The sequence below is a fragment of the Arachis ipaensis genome, chromosome B4 (assembly GCF_059453495.1).
Source record: "Arachis ipaensis isolate K30076 ecotype BB chromosome B4, ASM5945349v1, whole genome shotgun sequence".
In the NCBI taxonomy this organism is placed as follows: Eukaryota; Viridiplantae; Streptophyta; class Magnoliopsida; order Fabales; family Fabaceae; genus Arachis; species Arachis ipaensis.
Window position 1 is genome coordinate 138,452,563 of NC_142439.1, and position 23,167 is coordinate 138,475,729.

The following is a 23,167-nucleotide window of genomic DNA, read 5'->3' on the forward strand; positions in this document are numbered from 1 at the left end:
GGGGAATTCGGAGAGTTAAAGTGCCCGGTCACATCTTGCGACAGAGGGTCAACAATTAGTCTCAAATACACAAGCCACATAATAATCTCTTTCCCTTTTAAAATATTACCTCCAATCAAAACTCCAATTCTTAAAGAAACTTTGGCAATATCTCCTCTAAGACTCAAATTTCTGCCACCCTTCAAGGGTCCCAACTATCAAACCAAACACCTCTCAGTCACTCAAATCATTTCCAGTAACAAATTATTTCATAATCAAACAAATACCAATATTAAATCTTTTTTCAAACCAGCCAACTTCAACAGAAAATTATTGACAACAGCTAAACCTCACATTTTATACCATATACACAATTCATTAATTATTCATTCATTTCACTCCTATCTTAAGGTTTTCTAGCCTATGTTTTCACGTGACATTAAACATTAACTACGAGAAACCAAAACCATACCTTCGTACGGAATCAAAATATTCAAAGCTCTGGAGAAACTTTCTGACCGAACTATCGAAGAAGAAAACGTCCAGAATCGTCTGTGCCTCCTAAATCTTTTGTTGGCCAAACTCAAAGAGTAGAGGAGTTACGTCACCGTCAACTTCTACCGATCAAAAGTGGTGCCAACGTGTAGAGAAAGAGGATACGAATACTTTTATCGGATTAGATTTTTTATTAGAGTTACGGATTGCAAAAAATCGAAGCCGGAAGTTTAGTGGGATTTACGGTTTGTTACGTTCTTCTCTCTCCCGTTTTCTTTTTCTTTTTTTTTTCTCTCTCGCATATGCTCATCATATACATATATATGCATGCTTAATTAGTAAGTTGTTAAGCCGCCTTTGGCTTTCTTTTTTATTATTTTATATATATATATATATATATATATATATATATATATATATATAATGATAATGATAATATATATCTAACTTAATGAGAAATGTAAACCGCCTTTGCTTCATAATTAATAATAGTAACGATCATACTAGAAATAATAATGATGATCATGTAATAATAATAATAATAAACATAATAATAGTAATAATAATAGTAATGCAATGAATATAATATATATAAATTTATAATGCAATTTAATACTTACTGTAATTATATACAATGTTAATAATAATAATAATAATAATAATATGAATTTGATTAAATTTAAATTATTATAAAATTAGTTCATTACTGATAATAAAAATAATTTCTAAAAGTAAAAAACTTTAATTTATGAAATAAATTATAACTTATTTATATTTATATTTTTAAAACTGAGGGTCGCTACATTCTACCCACCTTACAAAAATTTTTGCCCTCAAAAATTGATATAAGATGGAAAAGATTCATACTAACGTAACTTCCCTTCTTAAACATGTCAAAGAAAAACAGAAAAATTTGACATGCTTTGTTTGTAAATCCAGAATATTCTTATGGCTTAAAAGTCTACGCAAAACAGAAGGTACAAGATAAACTCGATGCAGAAAGGTTATAAGGCAGGTTGGTAATAGAATAACGGGTTTATCACTTCTAATACTCACTTCATCTAGCTCTTAAGTTCTGCCAATTCTATTGGTGTCACCTTATGTAATACAATCGAAACTGGTTCAGCCTCTGACACTGAATTTATCACAACTTACCCTTTCTCTCGGCACCTAACCGGTTATCAAACAGATATTTCTATCGGCCTAAACTCCTAGTCCGTATCCAAGTTCAAAACTATGTCCAGTCTTTCCAGTCGTAAACTTCCCAATTCGATTATGCAACCTAAGTGAAAGCGGGGTCCTAGCTCTACACAGAACAAATCCATTCTACGCATTCGGTATCATACTTACCTCGATCCTGTCGTGGCCAACCCGCATCTGCGGCTCTCCCACGCGAACAATCCCTAGACATATGTCCCGGTGCTCCACATCGAAAACACATTCCCAGTCCGTACCTGCGCGGTTCCTCTGGAGTGGTCTCACCAAAGCCTTCCTATAGCAGTGTCCACTTTATGGAGCAATCCTCTGTGAGCTGGCTCTTCTTAACCAACTCAGTGAAATTTGTTAGCTTTTGTGGATACACGTAATTAAAGATGTCTCTCCTTAGTCCTTTCTCATACTGAGCACACTTCCATTCCTCATAATCGGCTGGATTTCCTTGACAAGTTTTTGAGAAACGGCACAGGTTGTCGAATTCACGGGTATAGTCAGCAACAGACATATCCTTTTGCCTCAACTGCATTAACTCCAATTCTTTTGCAATGCGAAACGCATGCAAGAAATATCTCCCATAAAACTCTGTCTTGAATCTATGCCAAGGGACATCCATTAATTCCACCTGTAAGGTATGATACAATTTTTGCCACCAATTTTGAGCATTTTATATATGCTCAGAATATACATATATATTTACGGTTAGTTACGTTCTTCTCTCTCCCGTTTTTTTTTTCTTTTTTTTTCTCTCTCGCATATGCTCATCATATACATATATATGCATGCTTAATTAGTAAGTTGTTAAGCCGCCTTTGGCTTTCTTTTATATATATATATATATATATATATATATATATATATTCACAATGATAATGATAATATATATCTAACTTAATGAGAAATGTAAACCGCCTTTGATCTCCATGCTTCATAATTAATAATAGTAACGATCATACTAGAAATAATAATGATGATCATGTAATAATAATAATAATAAACGTAATAATAGTAATAATAATAGTAATGCAATGAATATAATATATATAAATTTATAATGCAATTTAATACTTACTGTAATTATATACAATGTTAATAATAATAATAATAATAATAATAATAATAATAATAATAATATGAATTTGATTAAATTTAAATTATTATAAAATTAGTTCATTATTGATAATAAAAATAATTTTTAAAAATAAAAAACTTTAATTTATGAAATAAATTATAACTTATTTATATTTATATTTTTAAAATTGAGAGTCCCTACAAAATGAATTCAATAATATAACTTGCATACAAAATCTCATTAATTAAATCAATAATATGTATCTATATATATTTTTTCGTATTAAATCATACATTTTTTTTATATAGATCTTTAATTACCACAATAATTAAAACTTATTTATAATAATATACCAAATAATTTTTTATCAAATACTAAATACATATTTTTTTACGCAATAACTAATTTTTATTTTTTTACACAATAACTAATTTTTGGTGTATGAAATATGAACAATATAATTAAAAATTAATACAAGATACAATAAAACAAAAACAAAAATAGAATAAACAAAAAATTTCTAACACTGAGTGCATTTCGCCAAAGCCATATGGTTGGGAGAAAAAAGGCATTTTAAGCTTGCAAGAAGAGTGGAGGACAAATTAAGAATTTCAACCTAAAAAAAACTTGAGAAAAGAAGAGTCAGTTGTATGATCTATAAACACTCCAAACCTTCATATGCATAATATGTTTCATCCTTAAATCTGAGCCTTGTGTATTATTTAATGTTATATCTCAATGGTAATAATAATTGGAATTTCAGACTTCCAAAAAAAATACATGCCTAAAAGTTTTCTTATACTATTCACTCTTTGTTAATTTCCTAACTTATTGAACTGTATATAAATTATTGAGTATTAATAGGAATATTTAACTAGTAAAATTATCTTTATTAAATTTTTAACGAAGTTATATATTAGTTTTGTTTAGATATATAATTTTTTATATACGTATTTTAATTTATTTTTTAATAAATAATCTCATAATAATATTATAATTTTTATAATAAAAATTAAATTAATTTTTTATCATTCTAAGTATGTAAAAAAATAAAGAGAATAAAAATATTAGAAGATTAAATTTTATTTTTTATTAATTCTATCCATACATTACAGAATATTGTTTTGTTATACAAATAACAAAGTAGAAATACTAACCTTTTAATAAGGCACATATAAATTAAGTGTTTTATAAAACATTATCATAACTAGCAATTTGTAAGTAGTTGAAAACCTTTGTTTCTGAATCTTTATAATCTGAAGCCATAAACCTTAATTCATTAAAACTAGTTATGTATTTAATTTTTCTGTTTTGTTAACGTATGAAAATTAATCTTTGATCTTATTCGTATATATTTCATTATCTTAATTAAATAATATATGTTAATGTACATTGATGTGACCATATATATATATATATATATATATATATATATATATATATAATTGACTACTTATTATATATGATATAAATTAAAAAAAGAAAAGAAAAAGAGTTTACTTATTGTAACAAATTATCCTTTTAGATATTAAAAGTAAGAATCGTATCTTTCACCAAACGTGTAATTTTAATTGTGGACACATATGAAGTTATTTAGAATTCGTTTATAGAATCAAAATTTTTTTATGTATTCTAAATCTAAAAAATAAATACATACTCTTTTTATTTTTTGGTATGCACATTTTCAAAAAAAAAAAGATCTTGTATTTTTCTCTTTATCTAAAAAAATATTAAATTAAAAACTGAGTGAACAATTTATAATAAGTAACCTATCTTATTTAATTTTTCTGGTTATATCCGCACATGCCTTTTATTATCATCGGTGTTGCACACTCACACGGTCACTTCAAAATATATATATATATATATATATATATATATATATATATATATATATATATTAATTAGAAGTGACTCGAATCGAAAGGTGAAGATGGAAAAATTATGTTATTTGAGTTATAATTCGTTGACATTTATTAAAAGATAATGTTATCTATAATGCACAAACATTGACACGGATAGGATACGGGACACGCAAACACACAAATTTAATTTAAAATTCTTACAAGACACAGAAACACGACATATATATAAAATATAAAGTATTTTTAAGATAAATTATAATGATATTTTTATATTTTATTAATATTAATATATAAATTACTTTTTAAAGTATTTTTTATTTATATAAAATATTTAAAATATTTATTATTTTAATAATTAATAATATATAGTATTTTTATATTGATTTAAAGAATATATGTTAAGACTAAGAGTAAAGCTAAACACGCTGTTTAGATGTGTTCAAATGTGTTCGGAGAAGAATTTTTATTTTTTAACACGGTTGGACATAAAAGACACGCGTATGAGACGAGTATTGATAAGTGTCGTATTTAAAATGTGTCTGACATGCGAAAAAACAAATTAAAAAAGTGTTCGTGTTTTATAGATTATAGACAATAGAAATGGATAAATATATAATATAGTTATAAAAAAATTAAGAAACAAGAGTATATATAGGTATATTTATATTTAAGTCATTATTCTACTTAAATTGTTGAGTATTAATAGAACTGTTTAGCTAGTAAAATTATCTTTATTAAATTCTTAACAAAGTTGCATACTAATTATTTTTAGATATATAATTTCTTATATATATATTTTAATTTATTTTTTAATAAATAATTTCATAATAATATTATAATTTTTATAATAACAAAATTAAATTTAATTTTTATCATTCTAAGTATGCAAAAAAGTAAAGAGAATAAAAATATTAGAAAATTAAATTCTATTTTTTATTAATTCTATCCATACATTACAGAATATTATTTTCTTATACTATTAACAAAGTAGAAGTATTAACCTTTTAATAAGGGACATGTATATCAAGTGTTTTATGAAACATTATCATAGCTAGCAAAATATAAGTAGTTGAAAACCTTTGTTTTCTGAATTTTTATAACTTGAAGCCATAAACTTTAATTTACTAATATTAGTTATGTATTTAATTTTTCTGTACGTATGAAAATTAATTTTTATTTACTGTATATTAGAGTGTATTTACAATTTCAAATTTTACGAGAGTTTTTCTTTTTTAAAAACTGGAACACACAAAATAACATACGTTCCAAGTAGAAAAAGATATTTTTATCCGTACGATTGCAATACTGTAAACAACATGAATGCATTAATTTAATTTTACAATGCCTTTGTTAATTTAAAATTAAAATATTATACACACAAAAATTAACATATATATATATATATATATATATATATATATATAATATCTTATGAAAATAAAATTTTTAGATGAAAATGTAAAATTATATTTATTTATTTTTGTAATTTTTCATCATTTTTCTCTTTCATTAATAATAAAAATCCAATATACAAACTCAACACTTATGAACATCTTACTGTCTTAGTGGAATGAGAATCATTATAAAGATTTATATCACTAAAAAAAGCATATTCCAAAAAAAGATACTCTAATATCGCCATGTGTCGAACACAAGTGTAAAAGAAATAATTTAATTTGTGGTCAAGAAGATAACAAAGCCTCAAATTTGTGGGTAAAAATAATTTTTTTTCGTTGTAAAATAAATCGAAAGGTCCAATTAGCATGTTTAAAAATTTTTTTAACACTAAATACAAATTTGAGAATCAGATTTGTATATTTAAAAAATTAAAATACAAAAATAAATTTAACTTTTAGATTTGTATGTTTAAAAAAATTTAAAAATCACAAATTTAAAATATAAAAAATACAACTAAAACCACAAACACCAAAATTAATAAGATTTGTAATTATTTAAATTATGCTGAGGTTGTGTTGAGATTTCAACTTTAAATAAAAGAAAGTACTAAAATAGAAGTAAAATTTTATTTGATCAGATTTAGATAATACTCATAAAAAATATTTAATTAGTACGAAAATTATACAATACCAAAATAAAATAAAAAATTAGTTTCTCTCTTTATTTAGGTGAATTATGTTTTTCTCTTTGATTTATTTCCTCTCTTTATGATTTAAGATATTCTGTTTTGCTGTACACTAATAATAGTATAAATCTCAGCATTTCAATTATTATTGTTACACTTATTTTTTGTCCGTTAGAATATCTAAGTGCTTAATTTATATTGTATCAGGTTATTATAACTTTTTTTTCTAACAGAAAACATTGCTGATTTATTTTATGTGAATATAACTTTATTTTATTTCGACTACTTGATTAATGATATTTTGTATTTTATCTATCACTACAATTAAGTATCTTTTTAAAAAATGTCCTTTATTTAATCTTTAAAAGAGAAAAAAAATAAAAAACAAGTAACTTTTATTCTATATTAACGGTGTAAAAGTGGGTATAAAAAATTAAAATAATATTATTAAATTTAAAAATTGATCAAAGGCTGAAATTTAAAATAATAATATTTTCATTGATATAGTCTGTATTCTACCATTTATTTTGGTGAAACACTTGATAGCTTCACTTGCCTTGACCCATGCAAGGTCCCTACAACTAACACACCAACCAATCACAATCACCATATCAATATGTACAGCATATGGATGGCTAAGTTGGTAGCACTGAGCTTTTGCAAAAATATGATGATGATATCACTAGATTTATAGAAATCCCATTGCACATGGGTGAGTATATTATTATCATCCCTACTATTCACTACTATAATACAACTAAAAGTATTAGCCATTTAAGAGTACCAAGATGCACTTGCTTGCTTGCTACATTAAATTAACAAAGAATGAATTATATAAACTGAAACCAGCCTCACCAATCATTTATACATCAGTTTCAGTTTGAGCAACCTCATCCGCAATAGCATTGAAAGGAGTGCTCTTACTCCACATCCATAAGTACCGTTTGGCTCTCATGAGCACCATGAATCTCCTCCATCGAGAAAGCACCACCACCATCCTTTCCAACAGTCAAATCAACGACCTTAGTCATTGAAGCTAAGCAATTTTCCTCTTCTTCCCTGCACCTCGGTGAACCACAGATTGAGCACCCTCCATGTTCGTCCAAGACGCCTCTTTCTCACTTTTCATTTGTTTATTCACAAAAGCTTTCAAATTCGCAGTAGTCAGCGTCGGAGCGTTCTCACCTGAAATACAAACCCAGCACTTGTTACCTACATTACCCAAAAACACACAACAAAAACCATGCCCATTTTACCTAAATAATCCTCAATCGCCTCACTATCACCTTCAAGCTCCAACAAACTTGAAATAGACAGCAACTCACACGACGCTAGGAGCACAATTCAATTGAAACAACACCCCACATTAAATATCCGTAAAAGGAAGTCTCATCCCCAACTCAGTCAACATGCATGTATATAAGTAAAATTACGACCAATCCGAGCTTTTCTCACACACTTTGTCAGTTCCTTCGCAAGGTAAGAACTCTATTCCCAACTACTGCTCCCCACCCCTAATCCATCTGACCTCATTCAACTGAGACACCAAAGACACATTACCAAAAATAGAGGCACGACCCCTAAGAGAGAGAAAAAAAAAAAGCCTTGCTGTTGATGCCAATGAAGAAGTCAAGGAGGAGGCCAAGGAGGAGGCTAAGGAGAAGACCGACCATTTTGTCCCTGCAGCGGTGGCTGTAGGACGAAGACTTGCTCCTGCAAAAGTGCCGACAAACAATGCCAAGATGCTTGCTTCTAAGCTTTCATGAGTCTACCATGGACCACCATTCGGGTCCTTGCTTATAAGCTTTCATGAGTCTACCATGGAATCCAATTTCACATTATTTATTGCTGATCTGTTCTGCCTCAAAATGTCACTGGAGAAAGGAAATTTTCTTAGTGAGTAACATATGGAAGACCAATCCAACCATCTGTCGAAGTGATTCATTAATATAAATATAAGAGAGAATAATTTGTGAAAGGCTATGATAGCAGCCTACCTGGCATAAAACAAGGCATGATCTGTTGGCATCTTTGCAGGAACAGATCTTCTTCCTTCACCCACCGCTATAGAGACAAAATGATTGGTCTCCGCTCTCCTCCTTGGCCTCGTTCTTGCCTCTTCTTTGGCCTCCTCCAGAGTCGAAGTTGTAGATCAACTTGGACGAAGAATACTTTTTTTTATATTGGCATTGTTTCGGTACTAGTTATTATGTATTTAATTTTCCTGGTATGAAAATTAATCTTGATCTTATCCATATACATGTCCCACTATCTTAATTAGATAATATATATTCTACTACTTATTTTATAGGATATGAGTCAAAAAAGAGAGTTTACTTAGTGCAACAAACTATCCCTTTAGAGGTTAGAAGTCAGAACCGCGTCCTCTACCACAGGTATGATTTTAATTGTGGACGTACACATATGAAAATGCATATAAATTAAAAAAAATTACACACTCTTTTTACTTCTTGGTATACATATTGACAGGGAAAGGATCCTGTATTTTTCTCCTTATCTAAAAAAATAATAAATTAAAAACTGAGTTTTTCATTTGGCTTTTTTGGCAATAAGCGTTGAAAACGAGTGTATACGAAACGGACACTGAACAATATATAATAAGATATCTTATTTAATTTTCTTGTCATATTAGGGTGATAAGTAAACTCCGCCTATGTTACACTTGCGGTACATAGCCGGTCCCAAGCCCGGATAAAGGAGGAGGGTTGTGTTAGGTCTTCGGCAACCAACATAAAAATATAGCCGAACCCCCATGACATGAATCAAAGACATTATTGCGCTAAAGCTAGGTCGTTGCCCGGAAGCAACGCGCCGTATGGCTCGAGTACGGTGTCGAAGCAAGAGCCGCTGCATCGGTGCCCGGATGTAGTGTTAAATGAGCAAGGGTTCTCGCGTTTTCGTGAACGGACGAGGGTAAATAAACTAGTTCACAAAGGAAAAGGTAAAGGTCGAAGCGACAGAAGGTTGAGATTTGGGACATGGAACATAGGCACTCTAACAGGAAAGTCCATGGAGGTGGTGGACACCATGACAAGGAGGAAGATTAACATTATGTGCCTACAAGAAACGAAATGGGTTGGTGCAAAGGCTAGGGAGTTGGATACTTCTGGTTTCAAACTTTGGTATACAGGAAAGGTGAAGAATAGGAATGGGGTTGGAATAATTGTGGATAAGCAGTGGAAGAAAGACGTAGTGGATGTCAAGAGGGTGGGAGATCGGATCATCTCTATCAAACTTGTGGTAGAGGGAGGTGCTTTCCATGTGATTAGCGCCTATGCACCGCAAGTGGGTTCGGACGAACAACACAAGATAAGGTTTTGGGAGGATCTAGAGAGTTTGGTTCAAGGCATACCTTTGGGAGATAAGATTTTCTTAGGAGGAGATTTAAATGGCCATGTTGGGAGAGAAGTGACTGGATATGGGAGTATTCACGGAGGCCATGGTTTCGGGGTGATCAATGCCGAGGGTAAAACTATTTTGGATTTTTCCTCAACTTTTGATCTTCTCATCGCAAATACATGTTTTAAAAAGAGAGACGAACATCTTATAACCTATAAGAGTGGCATGACAAGCTCTCAAATCGACTTCTTCTTGTTGAGGAGAGTCGACCGGAAATTTTGCATTAACTGTAAAATTATCCCGGGAGAGAGTTTGACAACACAACATAGGGTGCTCGTCCTGGATTTTCGCGTTGAGCAAAAGTTGAGGAAAAGACATCATACGAAGAACCCAAGGACGAGGTGGTGGCGGATGAAAGGGGAGGAACAAAGAAGCTTCCTAAGACGGGTAGGAGAAGAGGCAAAGTGGGATGGGAATGGAAGCGCGGAAGAGATGTGGAGGGAGATGGCAGAAGTTATTAGAAGAACAGCAAAAGAAAGTTTTGGTGAATCTAAAGGAATAGGACCAAGAGACAAGGAGTCCTGGTGGTGGAATGCGAGTATACAAGAAAAGATAAAGATAAAAAGGGAATGCTTTAAAGAGTGGTCTTTATGCCGCAATGCAGATAACTGGGAAAAATATAAGGCGGCTAAGAAAGAGACAAAAGTGGCTGTAAGTGAAGCAAGAACAAGAGCATATGAGGGTCTCTACCAGTCTTTGGACACGAAAGAAGGAGAAAAATGTATATATAGAATCGCAAAGAGTCGGGAAAGAAGAACGAGAGATTTGGATCAGGTTAAGTGCATAAAGGATAAGGATGGAGAGGTGTTGGCTCAAGAGGAGAAGATTAATGAAAGGTGGAAGAGCTACTTCTACGAGTTATTTAATGAGGGACAGAAGACTCTTCCGAGCCTTGGTCGATTATGCACAAGGGAAGAAGATCAAAACTTTAACTACTATCGAAGGATTCGAGACTTCGAGGTAAAAGAGGCTCTAAAGCAGATGAAAAATGGCAGGGCAGTAGGACCTGATAATATCCCGATTGAGGTTTGGAAGGGTCTTGGAGGAAAAGGCATCAACTGGTTAACCAAGCTTTTTAATGAGATTTTAAGGTCAAAGAAGATGCCTGATGAGTGGAGAAAGAGCACCTTGGTACCTATCTACAAGAATAAGGGGGATATACAAAGTTGCGGAAACTATAGAGGGATTAAGCTTATGAGTCATACTATGAAGTTATGGGAAAGGGTGATAGAACGGAGGTTGAGAAAAGAGACACAAGTAACAGAGAACCAATTTGGATTTATGCCAGGCAGATCTACCACTGAAGCGATATACCTATTAAGAAGGATGATGGAGAGGTATCGTAGTAATAAAAGGGATCTACACATGGTGTTTATTGATTTGGAAAAAGCGTATGATAGGGTACCAAGGGAGGTTTTATGGAAGGTTTTAGAAAAGAGGAGAGTAAGGATCGCATATATTCGGGCAATTAAAGACATGTATGAGGGGGCCACAACTAGTGTGAAGACTCAAGGTGGTGTGACAGAGGAATTCCCTATTGGTATAGGATTACACCAGGGATCATCCTTAAGTCCATACCTTTTCACATTAGTCTTGGAAGTACTCACAGAGCACATCCAAGAGCCCGTGCCATGGTGCATGCTTTTTGCCGATGATATCGTCCTTATGGGAGAGTCAAGGGAAGACCTAAATAAGAAGTTGGAGTTATGGAGAGAAGCTCTAGAAGTGTATGGTCTGCGCATAAGCCGTAGCAAGACGGAATATATGGAATGTAAGTTCAGTCTGAGAAGGGAAAACTCCAATATAGAGGTGAAGATTGGAGAAAACATCCTGCGAAAAGTTAAAAGTTTTAAGTATCTTGGGTGCATCATACAGGATAATGGAGAGATTGAACAGGATGTAAATCATAGGATCCAAGCAGGTTGGTCAAAATGGCGGAGTGCATCTGGTTTTATATGCGACAAAAAAGTGCCTTTAAAACTTAAAGGTAAATTCTATCGCACCGCTATAAGACCGGCTATGCTGTATGGTACGGAGTGTTGGGCGGCTAAAGGGGAGCATGAACATAAGTTGAGTGTGGCAGAGATGAAGATGTTGAGATGGATGAGTGGTCATACGCGATTGGATAAAATAAGGAATGAAAATATAAGGGAGAGAGTTGGAGTAGCACCCATTGTGGAAAAGATGGTTGAATCGCGTCTCAGGTGGTTTGGACATGTGGGAAGAAGACCGATAGAACATCCAGTCAGGAGGGTGGATAAGATGGAAGATGGACAAAAGGCGAAAGGCAGAGGAAGACCTAAGAAGACCATCCATGAGGTGGTCAAACGAGATCTACATGTAAACGGTCTCTCTGTAGACATGATACATGACAGAGCACAATGGCGTCGTTTGATTCATGTAGCCGACCCCACTTAGTGGGACAAGGCTTTGTTATTGTTGTTGTTGTTGTATTAGGGTGATAAGTAAGTTTGTCTCCATATATGTTTAGCTTAAATGATATGTTGAGATGTTTTAATAGGAAATAAGATAACTGATCTTAGCACAGTTAGCATGCACCCGATAAAAACAGAAAGGAAATTATACACGAAATGCATTACTTTAATTACTTAAATGGGTTAATGGCGATATTTAAGTCTATTAATTAAAGAGAATCACTTAGATAAAAACGTTTAAAACGTCTTTTTTTTTTAAATATTTTTTAATAATTAAAATTTAATATATATAATTAATTAAATCGTATTCTTTTTGTTAAAATTAGATAGATAAATTAATTTGGCAAAAAAATTAGTAAACTATTTCTTGAACCGATCTAAATTAATATTTTTTTATAAAAATAACTACAATATCTGTATTATAAAAAATGACTAAAATACTCTTAATATATATATATATATATATATATATATATATATATATATATATATATATATATATATATTGAGAATTCTAAATCCTAACCCTTCTTTTTTCAATGTGCTATTATAGAGTTAGGATTTAGGATTTTTAAAATTAAATATATATATATATATATTAAAAATATTTTAATTATTTTCTATAATAAAATTATTATAGTTATTTTTTATAAAAAAATATTTATTTAAACCAGTTCAATATTTGATTTACCAATTTTTTGATCAAATCAATTTATCTAATCTAATTTTGATAAAAATAATACAATTTAATCGATTATATATATTAAATTTTAATTATTAAAAAATATCTTTAAAAAAAGACGTTTTAAGCGTCTTTATTTAAATAGCTCTTTTAATTAAATGGTTTGTTATTAAGAGAAAAATAGCAAAAATGAAAAAAAAAAAAAAAAAGACAAAAAGGTGATGTTTCATGGGAAGGTACAGAACTCAATTATGTTTCCGGGGTACCAGCACATGCCAAAAAAATCTTTGCCACACAAATTTTTATTATTGTCAGTGTCACTTAGTTTAATTTGCTCATCAAATTTTTTATTTTAATTTAATGTACATATATTCAAAAGATAATGTTATAGACAATTGAAATAGACAAATATATAATATAGTTATGAAAAAATTAAAAAACAAAAGTATATATACGTACATTTATATTTAAGTAATTATTCTACTTAAATTATTGACTATTAATAGAACTCTTTAGCTAGCAAAATTATTTTTATTAAATTCTTAATAAAATTACATATTAGTTATTTTTAGAGATATAATTTTTTATATACATACTTTAATTTATTTTTTTAATAAATAATTTTATGATAATATTATAATTTTTTATAATAAAAAAAATAAAATTTAATCTTTATGATTCGAAATGTGAAGAGAATAAAAATAAAATTGAATTCTATTTTTTATTAATTCTATCCATACATTACAGAATATTATTTTGTTATATACTATTAACAAAGTAGAAGTATTAACCTTTTAATAAGACACAACTATATCAAGTGTTTTATATGAAACATTATCATAGCTAGCAATTTATAAGTAGTTGAAAACCTCTCTTGTAACTTGAAGCATGAACCTTAATTTATTAGTACTAGTTACATATTTAATTTTAATTTCTTGCCATGCGAAAGTATAAAAATTAGAAAAAATCTATGGTCTGATCAGTATTTTTATTAAAATTTAGTCGGTATTTAATTATAAAAAAAAAAGTAATTTTATACTATTAAATATAATTTTATACTATTAAAAATATTAATAATAATTAATTAATAACTACAAATTACAAAATTTACTATTTCTAGCCCTCGCTAAAAATTAAAAATCAACCTTTGGTCTTATCTATATACATGTCCCACCATCTTAATTAGATACTATACATTGATATATATTGATGTGAACATATATATATCATCGGACAAATATTACTACTTACTATATATATGGTATGATCTAATCTTGCTGAATATATTAGTCTTGGCTTGTTGTAGATAATAAGCACGATGCATACATACATCAATGTACATATAATATTTTTATCTTTATTTGGATGATACTCATTGTCGTTTTCTATATATTAACAGTGTATTTACAATTCCAAACTTTACAAGAGAAAGAATATGTTTGGCTTAAATCATATGTTGAGATATTTTAATAGAAAACAAGATAGCTGACCTTAGCATGCACCCACAAACAGAAAGGAAAATTATGCATGAAATGCATTACTTTAATTAGTTAAATGGGTTAATCGTGATTTTTAGGGGGTTTTTATTTATATAAATTAAATAAATATTTTATTTATTGAAATAAATAATTTTAAAAATTATTACAAAAATACGCTATCTATTCTTATCTCATTTATACTGTAAACGAGATGATTTTTAATATAAACGAGATATATAAATTTTTTTTAATTTTTATATATTTTTGTTTTTGTTTACAGTATAAACCAGATAAAAATAGCCAATGAATTATGGGAGCCACTTAGATAAAGATGTCAAAAACGTCTTTTTTTAAAGATGTTCTTTAAAAATTAAAATTTAACACATATAATCAATTAAATTGTATTATTTTTATTAAAATTAGACTGGACAAATCAGTTTAGCAAAAAAATTAATAAATTAAATTTTAAACCGGTATAAATTAATATTTTTTATAAAAAATTACTACAATATCCCTATTGTAAGATCCAGAAAATTTAAAAAAATCTTATTAAGAACTAATTTTGATTTATTTATTCATTACATACCTTAACCTCAGAAATTATTTTATTAAGGATAATTAAAGCAAATTTTGATTAATTGAGTTTAAAGTAATTTAAGGTTTTATTTGATTTTATAATTATCGAATTATTTTCTATATTTAAATAATAAAGTTTAGCAAATTGATAGTTAAATGATACTTTTAAGTAATTTTAAGGGATTAAATTGGATTTCAAATTAATACGATATACTCTAATTTTATTAAAATTATCATCAAATTTCAATTTAATCCCAAATTCTCAAATCAAACTCTAACTAAACAAAATCCTAATTTTTCTACCTTAATAAGATAACGGATACCAAAATTGTTTTCTTTTATATATTTATATAAATTTTAACTAAATAAATATCTAATATAAATATTATATGCTATGTGTATTAAACAAAAAGACTACTAACCTTTAAACTGTTAAAAGAGAAAATAAAGATTAATAAACTATTAAATCATGATTCACTATGCATGCTTCTTTTGAATACCAATTCTCTTCTTTGACCTCATCATTAATTTTCTTTCTTTTCCTTGCTTATTGTTACCAGCCGCCACTAACCCCTTTTTCCCAAAACTCAATTACTATCAGCTTCAGAAAAAAAATTAAAGAAAGAAAAAAAAAAAGAGGAAAGAAAGGGAAGAGAAGGGAAGGGAGATGCAGGAAAGGGAGAAGGGGGAAGGAGAGGAAGGCGGCGTGGTGGGTGTATCACCGCCACCGCCGCCGCCGCTATTGGCAAGGGAGAAGGAGATCTGAGAGGAAGAGGGTGCCGGGATGAGGGAGCTGTAACAGAAAGAGAGATCCGCGAGAAGAGGAGGAAGAAGATCACACCTAACCACGTTCAGTCCGCCGACGCGCCGCCACTGCACAGCGTTGCCGCCATATCTTTGTTGCTATCGAACGCCGTCAAGAACGAAGGGAGCCAGACACCGCGGGGAAGAAGTTGCTCGTCGCATCATAGTCACCGTCGCTGGGGTTGTGAATCGCCGCTGTGAATCGCGCGAGAGCCAGTGGAGGAGGGAGCTTCTGCTGCGTCACCGCCGAGCTTCCATCAACGCCGAACCGCCATGCTGTCGCCGCTATCGTTCAGACTGTCGGAGACCGTTATCGAGCTCCTCGTTGCTGGGAGTTACCGTCAGAGCGTCACCGGAGCTGCGGCTGCCCCACCGCCGCCTCTGCTGCCGAAAACCACCGCTTCTCTGAATCCTCTATTGGTAAGCTCTAACCTTGCCTCAGCTTCTTTATTCGTTAAATTCTCCATTCCCATGAGAGTTATTGCTGAGGCTGTTTGTGATAGGGACCGCCGTTCTTACCACCGCTGATGAAGCCCATCGGAGTTGCTCGAAGGTTATTGCCACTCTATTTGGTTCTATTGGAAGATGCACTGTTGCGGGCGTGGTTGCCGAAAACTGCCGCCAGAACCGGTGCCTTCTTGGTAAACTCTAGCCCTGTTCTGGTTTTCCTTCATTGCCGGTCAAAATCCTGGTTATTATAAGAGTTGTTGCCGAAGTTGTTTATGCCAGGGATTATTTATCGCGAGTTGCTCTGTTGTATGTCGCCGTCGGAGCCACCATTCCACTGCTGCCGTCTTTGCTCGGAGCAGTTTGTTGTAGCAAGTATTGTTGTCGTTGTGGCTGCTCGGTTAGTCGCTCCTCTTTAGTACGGTAAGCTATTCCTTATTTCAATTTCGAACTTTGTCAGTCGTTGTTCCACTATATATTAAGATTCTGCGACGTTAATGTTTTAGGATCGAGATCCGGTTGCGGTACGTTGGTGAATTTAAGTTACTGCTGTGGGTGCGGATACCATGGAGCTGCGGTTGCGGCTGTTACCAATGTCGGGCCGAGAGGAAAAGAGTTCCGGTGACGTGTTTAGTTTATAGTCTCAGCTAATTGAGGTAGGGTTTTTTCTTAAATTCTATTTTATATTACGGAGTTGTTATAAATAGATATTGACGCAGAGAGATATACTTTTGTGATTATATTTGTCTTGTGAATGTGATGGTTTGTTAGACTGAATTATTGGTTGCTTGATTGCTTGAGTGAAGTACGGTTGTTGACAAGAAATGGGTTTGAAAAGTTATTTACTTAATTATTAAGAAAAATGGTTTTTTCTTGGTTTGGAGTTAAAGCGGTTTGGTTTTGAGTCGGTTTAATTTTATAAATGATTTAATACTTGAGCTGGTTTGATTTTAAAAGGAGTTTTATTATTGGAATTGGTCTGATTTGAGAATAATTTGATATTGGAGCTGGTTCAACTCTGGAAAATGTTTGGAATTTGAAAATGGTTGAGAAAAGGTTTGAGAAATGTTTGGGTGGGACCCGAAAAGGGTGGCAGTGTCCGAGTTTTAGAGGAGATGCTGCCGAAATTTTATAAAATTGAAAGCTTTGCCTGAAGTGATGATTTAAAAAGATTTAGTTTTTGAACGTTATATGTTTTAAGATTGATTTATTTAGAAAAGAAAGAATTATATTTTGAATTGAGATTGTTGATTAACGGAAAGAAGGATGATGAGGACTGATTTGAAATATGATTTTTGAATGAATTTGGAAATGGGATATGGATTGACGAATGATGATGATATTGAGAATGGCTTAGATGTTGATGAATGATGAATGAATTATTTATATGGCTTATGAATTTGAAATATCTGAGATACGAGGTTCCCTGGATTAAGTGCCGTGGCTTGCCACCACGTGTACCAGGTTGAAAACTCGATACTCTGTTGACCCTACGACGTAAGTGTGACCGGGCACTATATAAATTCCCGGGAATGATACCCCCATTGAGTAATATTGATTATTTGAGAAAAAGCTATGCATAGACTCTTGGGGATGCACGTCGGGGGACGGTCTAAGGACAATTCAGACTTGTCGGGTTGGCTGGATAACCGACAGATGAGCCTCATCAGCCATAGGACAGGCATGCATCATATGCATTTGTATGCTTTGCTTGGGTTTGAACTAGTTTTGGTTTGCCTAATTGCTAAATTGTTCTTAACTGCTACTTGAACTATTTGCTGTAACTGCTACCTACTTGTGCTTTCCTTGTCTGTCTTGCCTGTGTTTGTTCTGGCGTGCTACATTTGAGAATGAACTTGGATGCTGAATTAATGATTGTGTTGTTTGATTGCATGGTTGATTTCTGATTGAGATTTTCTTATAAGAAAGGAAAGATTTTGGATTTCTGAAAGATTAAACATTGTTTCTTTGAAAAGGGTTTTGAACGATTTCCTATTGGTTTTAAAAGATTCATAAGGCAATGATAATCACTGAGCTTGAAAACAATTTCTTATTAAATATCTTCTTATAACAACTTTGAAACTCCGTAGTGAGACCGTGTGGTTAGGTTCTCACCCCCTACAGCTTTACCTTTTCAGGAACCGGATGAAGAAGCATTAAGAAGTGATATACTGCGTTTGGTTTATAAGATGTTGTATTAATTAGATTATTTTCTTCCCTCGCCTTTGTTATTACGAGTTTATAAGAGGGATAGGAATTGTATGTTTTATATGTATATTATATTATGAGCTATTATGTAAGGAGTCTTGTATATGAATCTATGCCTGTTTGTATTTTTCTTAAGATAAAGTGTTTAATTTCGGTTTTTCTAAGAAATCAGCGATACAGTGTTGAGTCACAGGCTCCTATTTTAGTATTTAGTATAAGTAGTCGTAATACTTCTTGCTATCAGAGTAGCGCAGCCGGAAGCGTGACTTCTGATAGTGAAGGTGTTACATTATGGTATCAGAGCGGTCTTTCCTGTAGAGCCTTGGTAATGGACTGATTATGCTTCAATTGCATACTCTGAGAGTCTGTCATGTAGTAGGTCTTGTTTGAATAACGAGAATTAGAGCTTATGCACATGACGGTCTATTGATTAATGCCATTAGTCTTGCATTGCATTATTCCTGGTATTAAGTTTGGTCGGCTTAACACTAGTGAATTATGTATATGTAAGCACTAATGGGTTATCATAGATGATATGCGAGTCATAGATAACGTGAGTCGCGGGTTTTGGGAACGTTAGAAACTAAGTTCTAGAGATTAGTTCTGTTTCGACGTATAATCTTTGCTCGTGCTTGATGTTATTTTCTTTATCAATTGTATTGGAATCTCTAGTTCTTGATTTCTTTTTGGAATGTGTTTTGGATATGTTTCTACCATGTCTTGTCGTTCATATATATATCTTTGTTTGATTATGTTCCTAATTGTTGCTCGAATTTTTAAGGAACATTTAACCTTAACACTATTCATAAATTTGGTATTTGTTGATTTGATCTCGAATTAGTTTTGCTGCAACGTATAATCCTTGATTCTTAAATCATTAGAAATCCTAAGAGTGGCGATTCGTAGTAAACTAATTATGCGATTTAATTCTCATGTTTCGTGTTTTGCAACTATTGTGTATCCTGCTCGGATTACAATCTTTGGTTTTGTGTTTCTTCGTAAAAATGATAAAAACTTATCTTGTTTTAATAAAATGTATCAATTCTAGTAGTTTTCTTCTACAACTCTTACCTTGGAATCTCTTTTGAAAATAGTTCCATTTTGGTTCTTTTTCTGTTTGATTCTGATTGTAACCATTATTTGAATTTTGAATACGACAACCTTTGATTTTATAAGTATTTTCCTATAAAGAATAAATAATTTCCTTATATAGTTACCACATGCTTTTATCTAAAAGTACTACTTAGTCTTTATTTATCTTTACAAGAATACTTTACCTTAGATTTTTTCATTTGAACATAATTTGATTCTTTTGCAACATTATTCAAATTTTTATGCATATACATATATATTTACTTAATTATGTATCTACGAACTCTTCAAATTTTCTAAAGCAAGATTTCTATTTTCATTTCAGTTAATTTTCATTTAATAAACTTCACACAAATCATTTTAATTTGAATTTGATATAGTATAATATAATATTTACCTTTGTTTAGTTTTTTTTTTGAAAAATATTGTATTTATATACTTTCCTTAAAAAAAAAAAAAGAGATGAACCAATTTCCTTAGGTTCAATTTGAAGTTGTTCTAAATTGTTGTACTCTCTTTCCTATTATTGCCCATGTCGAAGCTCTTTGATTCAGAATTCCTTCTTAAACTTTCGAATTAACTCCCTTTACACTACACTTCATTGCTTATATATATACTTGCCTGTTGATAATCTCACATATTTTTTCAAATCCTTGCGAAGTACTATCCTTGTTCAACTGTGAACCTGAGTATTCTCCCGATTTCTTGCAAATACCATTTGTGTCTTTTGTAATCTTCTCAAGTTTAGTATTTCTTATATGTTAGTTTTTAGGGACGCGATTTGTGCGCGCAGAAAGCGAATTTGGTAAGTGTACAAGATTATAAGGAGTCGCGGAATTTCGAGGTAATTCAAACATCTATACTTTGTTCAGTTCCCTCCATTGTTTATTTCATATCTTCTCTTTTTCCTAGATAAGATGATCTTCCTCTTAAGTTTATCTATTCCTTGTGGACCTTTCATTTAATTGCGTTCCTACATATTCCTTTGGATTTTGTAAATGACGTCTTTGACTCTGGTCACTTCCTTGTGAATTTTGTACTTTGATTTAGCTTGAATTCAATTATAACGAATGCACCGTTCTCTTCTCATCGTCTCCATTAAAGTTCTTTAATCTCTCCATACGTTCGTCTCTTATTTGTAAACTGCTATTTGAATCTTTAAGAACATCTATCCTTGTCATTATACTTCTCTTTATGAATTTTGTACTCTTTGACAAGATATTGGAATTGTTTTGGGTACGATGCTGACCCTTAAATCTTTGAAAATGTAAAGTACCCCTTTTTATTATATTGTATTAGCTTATGTGTTCTAAATTGTGCCACTGAATTTGATGTATCGTTTCTCCTTCTCTTTTCTTGAAATGTAATTTAAATTCCCTTGCTTCGCATTTGTACCTTATGCATATTTTGACTGGTTACACTTTTGACTATGTTAAACCTTTTGCAACACGGCTATTGATTTCATATTTCTCCACGAACTATGAAACCCCCGTGATTATTTGAAGTTGTTTCGTAATAATGCGTCACCATAGTCTTTAATTATTCCTTTTCTATGAAATCTCATACTTCTTCAACTCAGCTTTGATGTGTTTTAAACTAATGCGCTGATTTTCTTCTTATTGATCCTGTTGAATTTTTTTTTTTATCCAAAGGCTATCCTTGAAGTTGTCAATTGATTTCTTTCTGGCAAACTTTATTGCTTGAAATCTTTGTTTACCTGCAATTTCATTCATTCTTCCAAATTCTCGCGAACGCGGTCCTTGTCGCTTTTCTTTCTTTTCTATGGTCTATTATCCTTCTGAGTATACTCGAGACTAGTTTTGGTATCTTGTGCGACCGATAGACTTAGTAAACAACACATTAGTCCTTTAGGACACATTTGGTGAACGCAAAAGGGTGAAACTTGTAAGTGTACGACGTCACAAGGAGTTGTGAAACCTTGTTTTACGTGAAAGAGTTCTGTTGATGTGGGACTTATGATCAGTAGTAAGGATTGCAAAGTGTTTGACAAAATTGAAAACCTTTGGATGACTTGTTCAATGAAGTACGGTTGAGAATGGTGGAGATAAGTTATGCTGAAATTTAAATAGTTAAGACTTTGAAGTTGGTATGAGATTAGTATGTGGACGTTAAGCACATCGTTTTAACCCCAGCTTGTTTTATAACCTTTTGCCGCCTTGCTTTACCATCACATGTTTGGAACATATCACCTTGTACATCAAGCCTATCTTGTAACTTCTGTTTCGCATAACACTTATATCCTTTATACCTTTATGCCATATGAAAATCCTGATATTTGAAACTATATGTATATATATATAGAGAGATGACTTTTGCATTTTCTTTAAAGGAGTTCAAGAGCGAAATGATATGAAATCTCTTTTATTTTGTATCAATTTTCGAGGACGAAAATTTTTTATAAGGTGGGTAGGATGTAAGATCCAGAAAATTTAAAAAAAATCTTATTAAGAACTAATTTTGATTTATTTATTCATTACATACCTTAACCTCAGAAATTATTTTATTAAGGATAATTAAAGCAAATTTTGATTAATTGAGTTTAAAGTAATTTAAGGTTTTATTTGATTTTATAATTATCAAATTATTTTCTATATTTAAATAATAAAGTTTAGCAAATTGATAGTTAAATGATACTTTTAAGTAATTTTAAGGGATTAAATTGGATTTCAAATTAATACGATATACTCTAATTTTATTAAAATTATCATCAAATTTCAATTTAATCCCAAATTCTCAAATCAAACTCTAACTAAACAAAATCCTAATTTTTCTACCTTAATAAGATAACGGATACCAAAATTGTTTTCTTTTATATATTTATATAAATTTTAACTAAATAAATATCTAATATAAATATTATATGCTATGTGTATTAAACAAAAAGACTACTAACCTTTAAACTGTTAAAGAGAAAATAAAGATTAATAAACTATTAAATCATGATTCACTATGCATGCTTCTTTTGAATACCAATTCTCTTCTTTGACCTCATCATTAATTTTCTTTCTTTTCCTTGCTTATTGTTACCAGCCGCCACTAACCCCTTTTTCCCAAAACTCAATTACTATCAGCTTCAGAAAAAAAAATTAAAGAAAGAAAAAAAAAAGAGGAAAGAAAGGGAAGAGAGGGGAAGGGAGATGCAGGAAAGGGAGAAGGGGGAAGGAGAGGAAGGCGGCGTGGTGGGTGTATCACCGCCACCGCCGCCGCCGCTATTGGCAAGGGAGAAGGAGATCTGAGAGGAAGAGGGTGCCGGGATGAGGGAGCTGTAACAGAAAGAGAGATCCGCGAGAAGAGGAGG

At 31.3% G+C, this 23,167-nt stretch overlaps 1 long non-coding RNA gene across 1 annotated transcript; it reads right to left on the bottom strand.

Moving 5' to 3' along the window:
- Window positions 1–7,393: 7,393 nt before the first annotated feature.
- LOC110271305 (uncharacterized) lies at window positions 7,394–8,875 on the bottom strand. Its single transcript, XR_002361910.2, has 3 exons — window positions 8,704–8,875; window positions 7,963–8,580; window positions 7,394–7,891 (listed from the first exon to the last, which is right to left on the bottom strand). It is a non-coding gene; the product is annotated as an uncharacterized LOC110271305 (long non-coding RNA).
- Window positions 8,876–23,167: the final 14,292 nt, after the last annotated feature.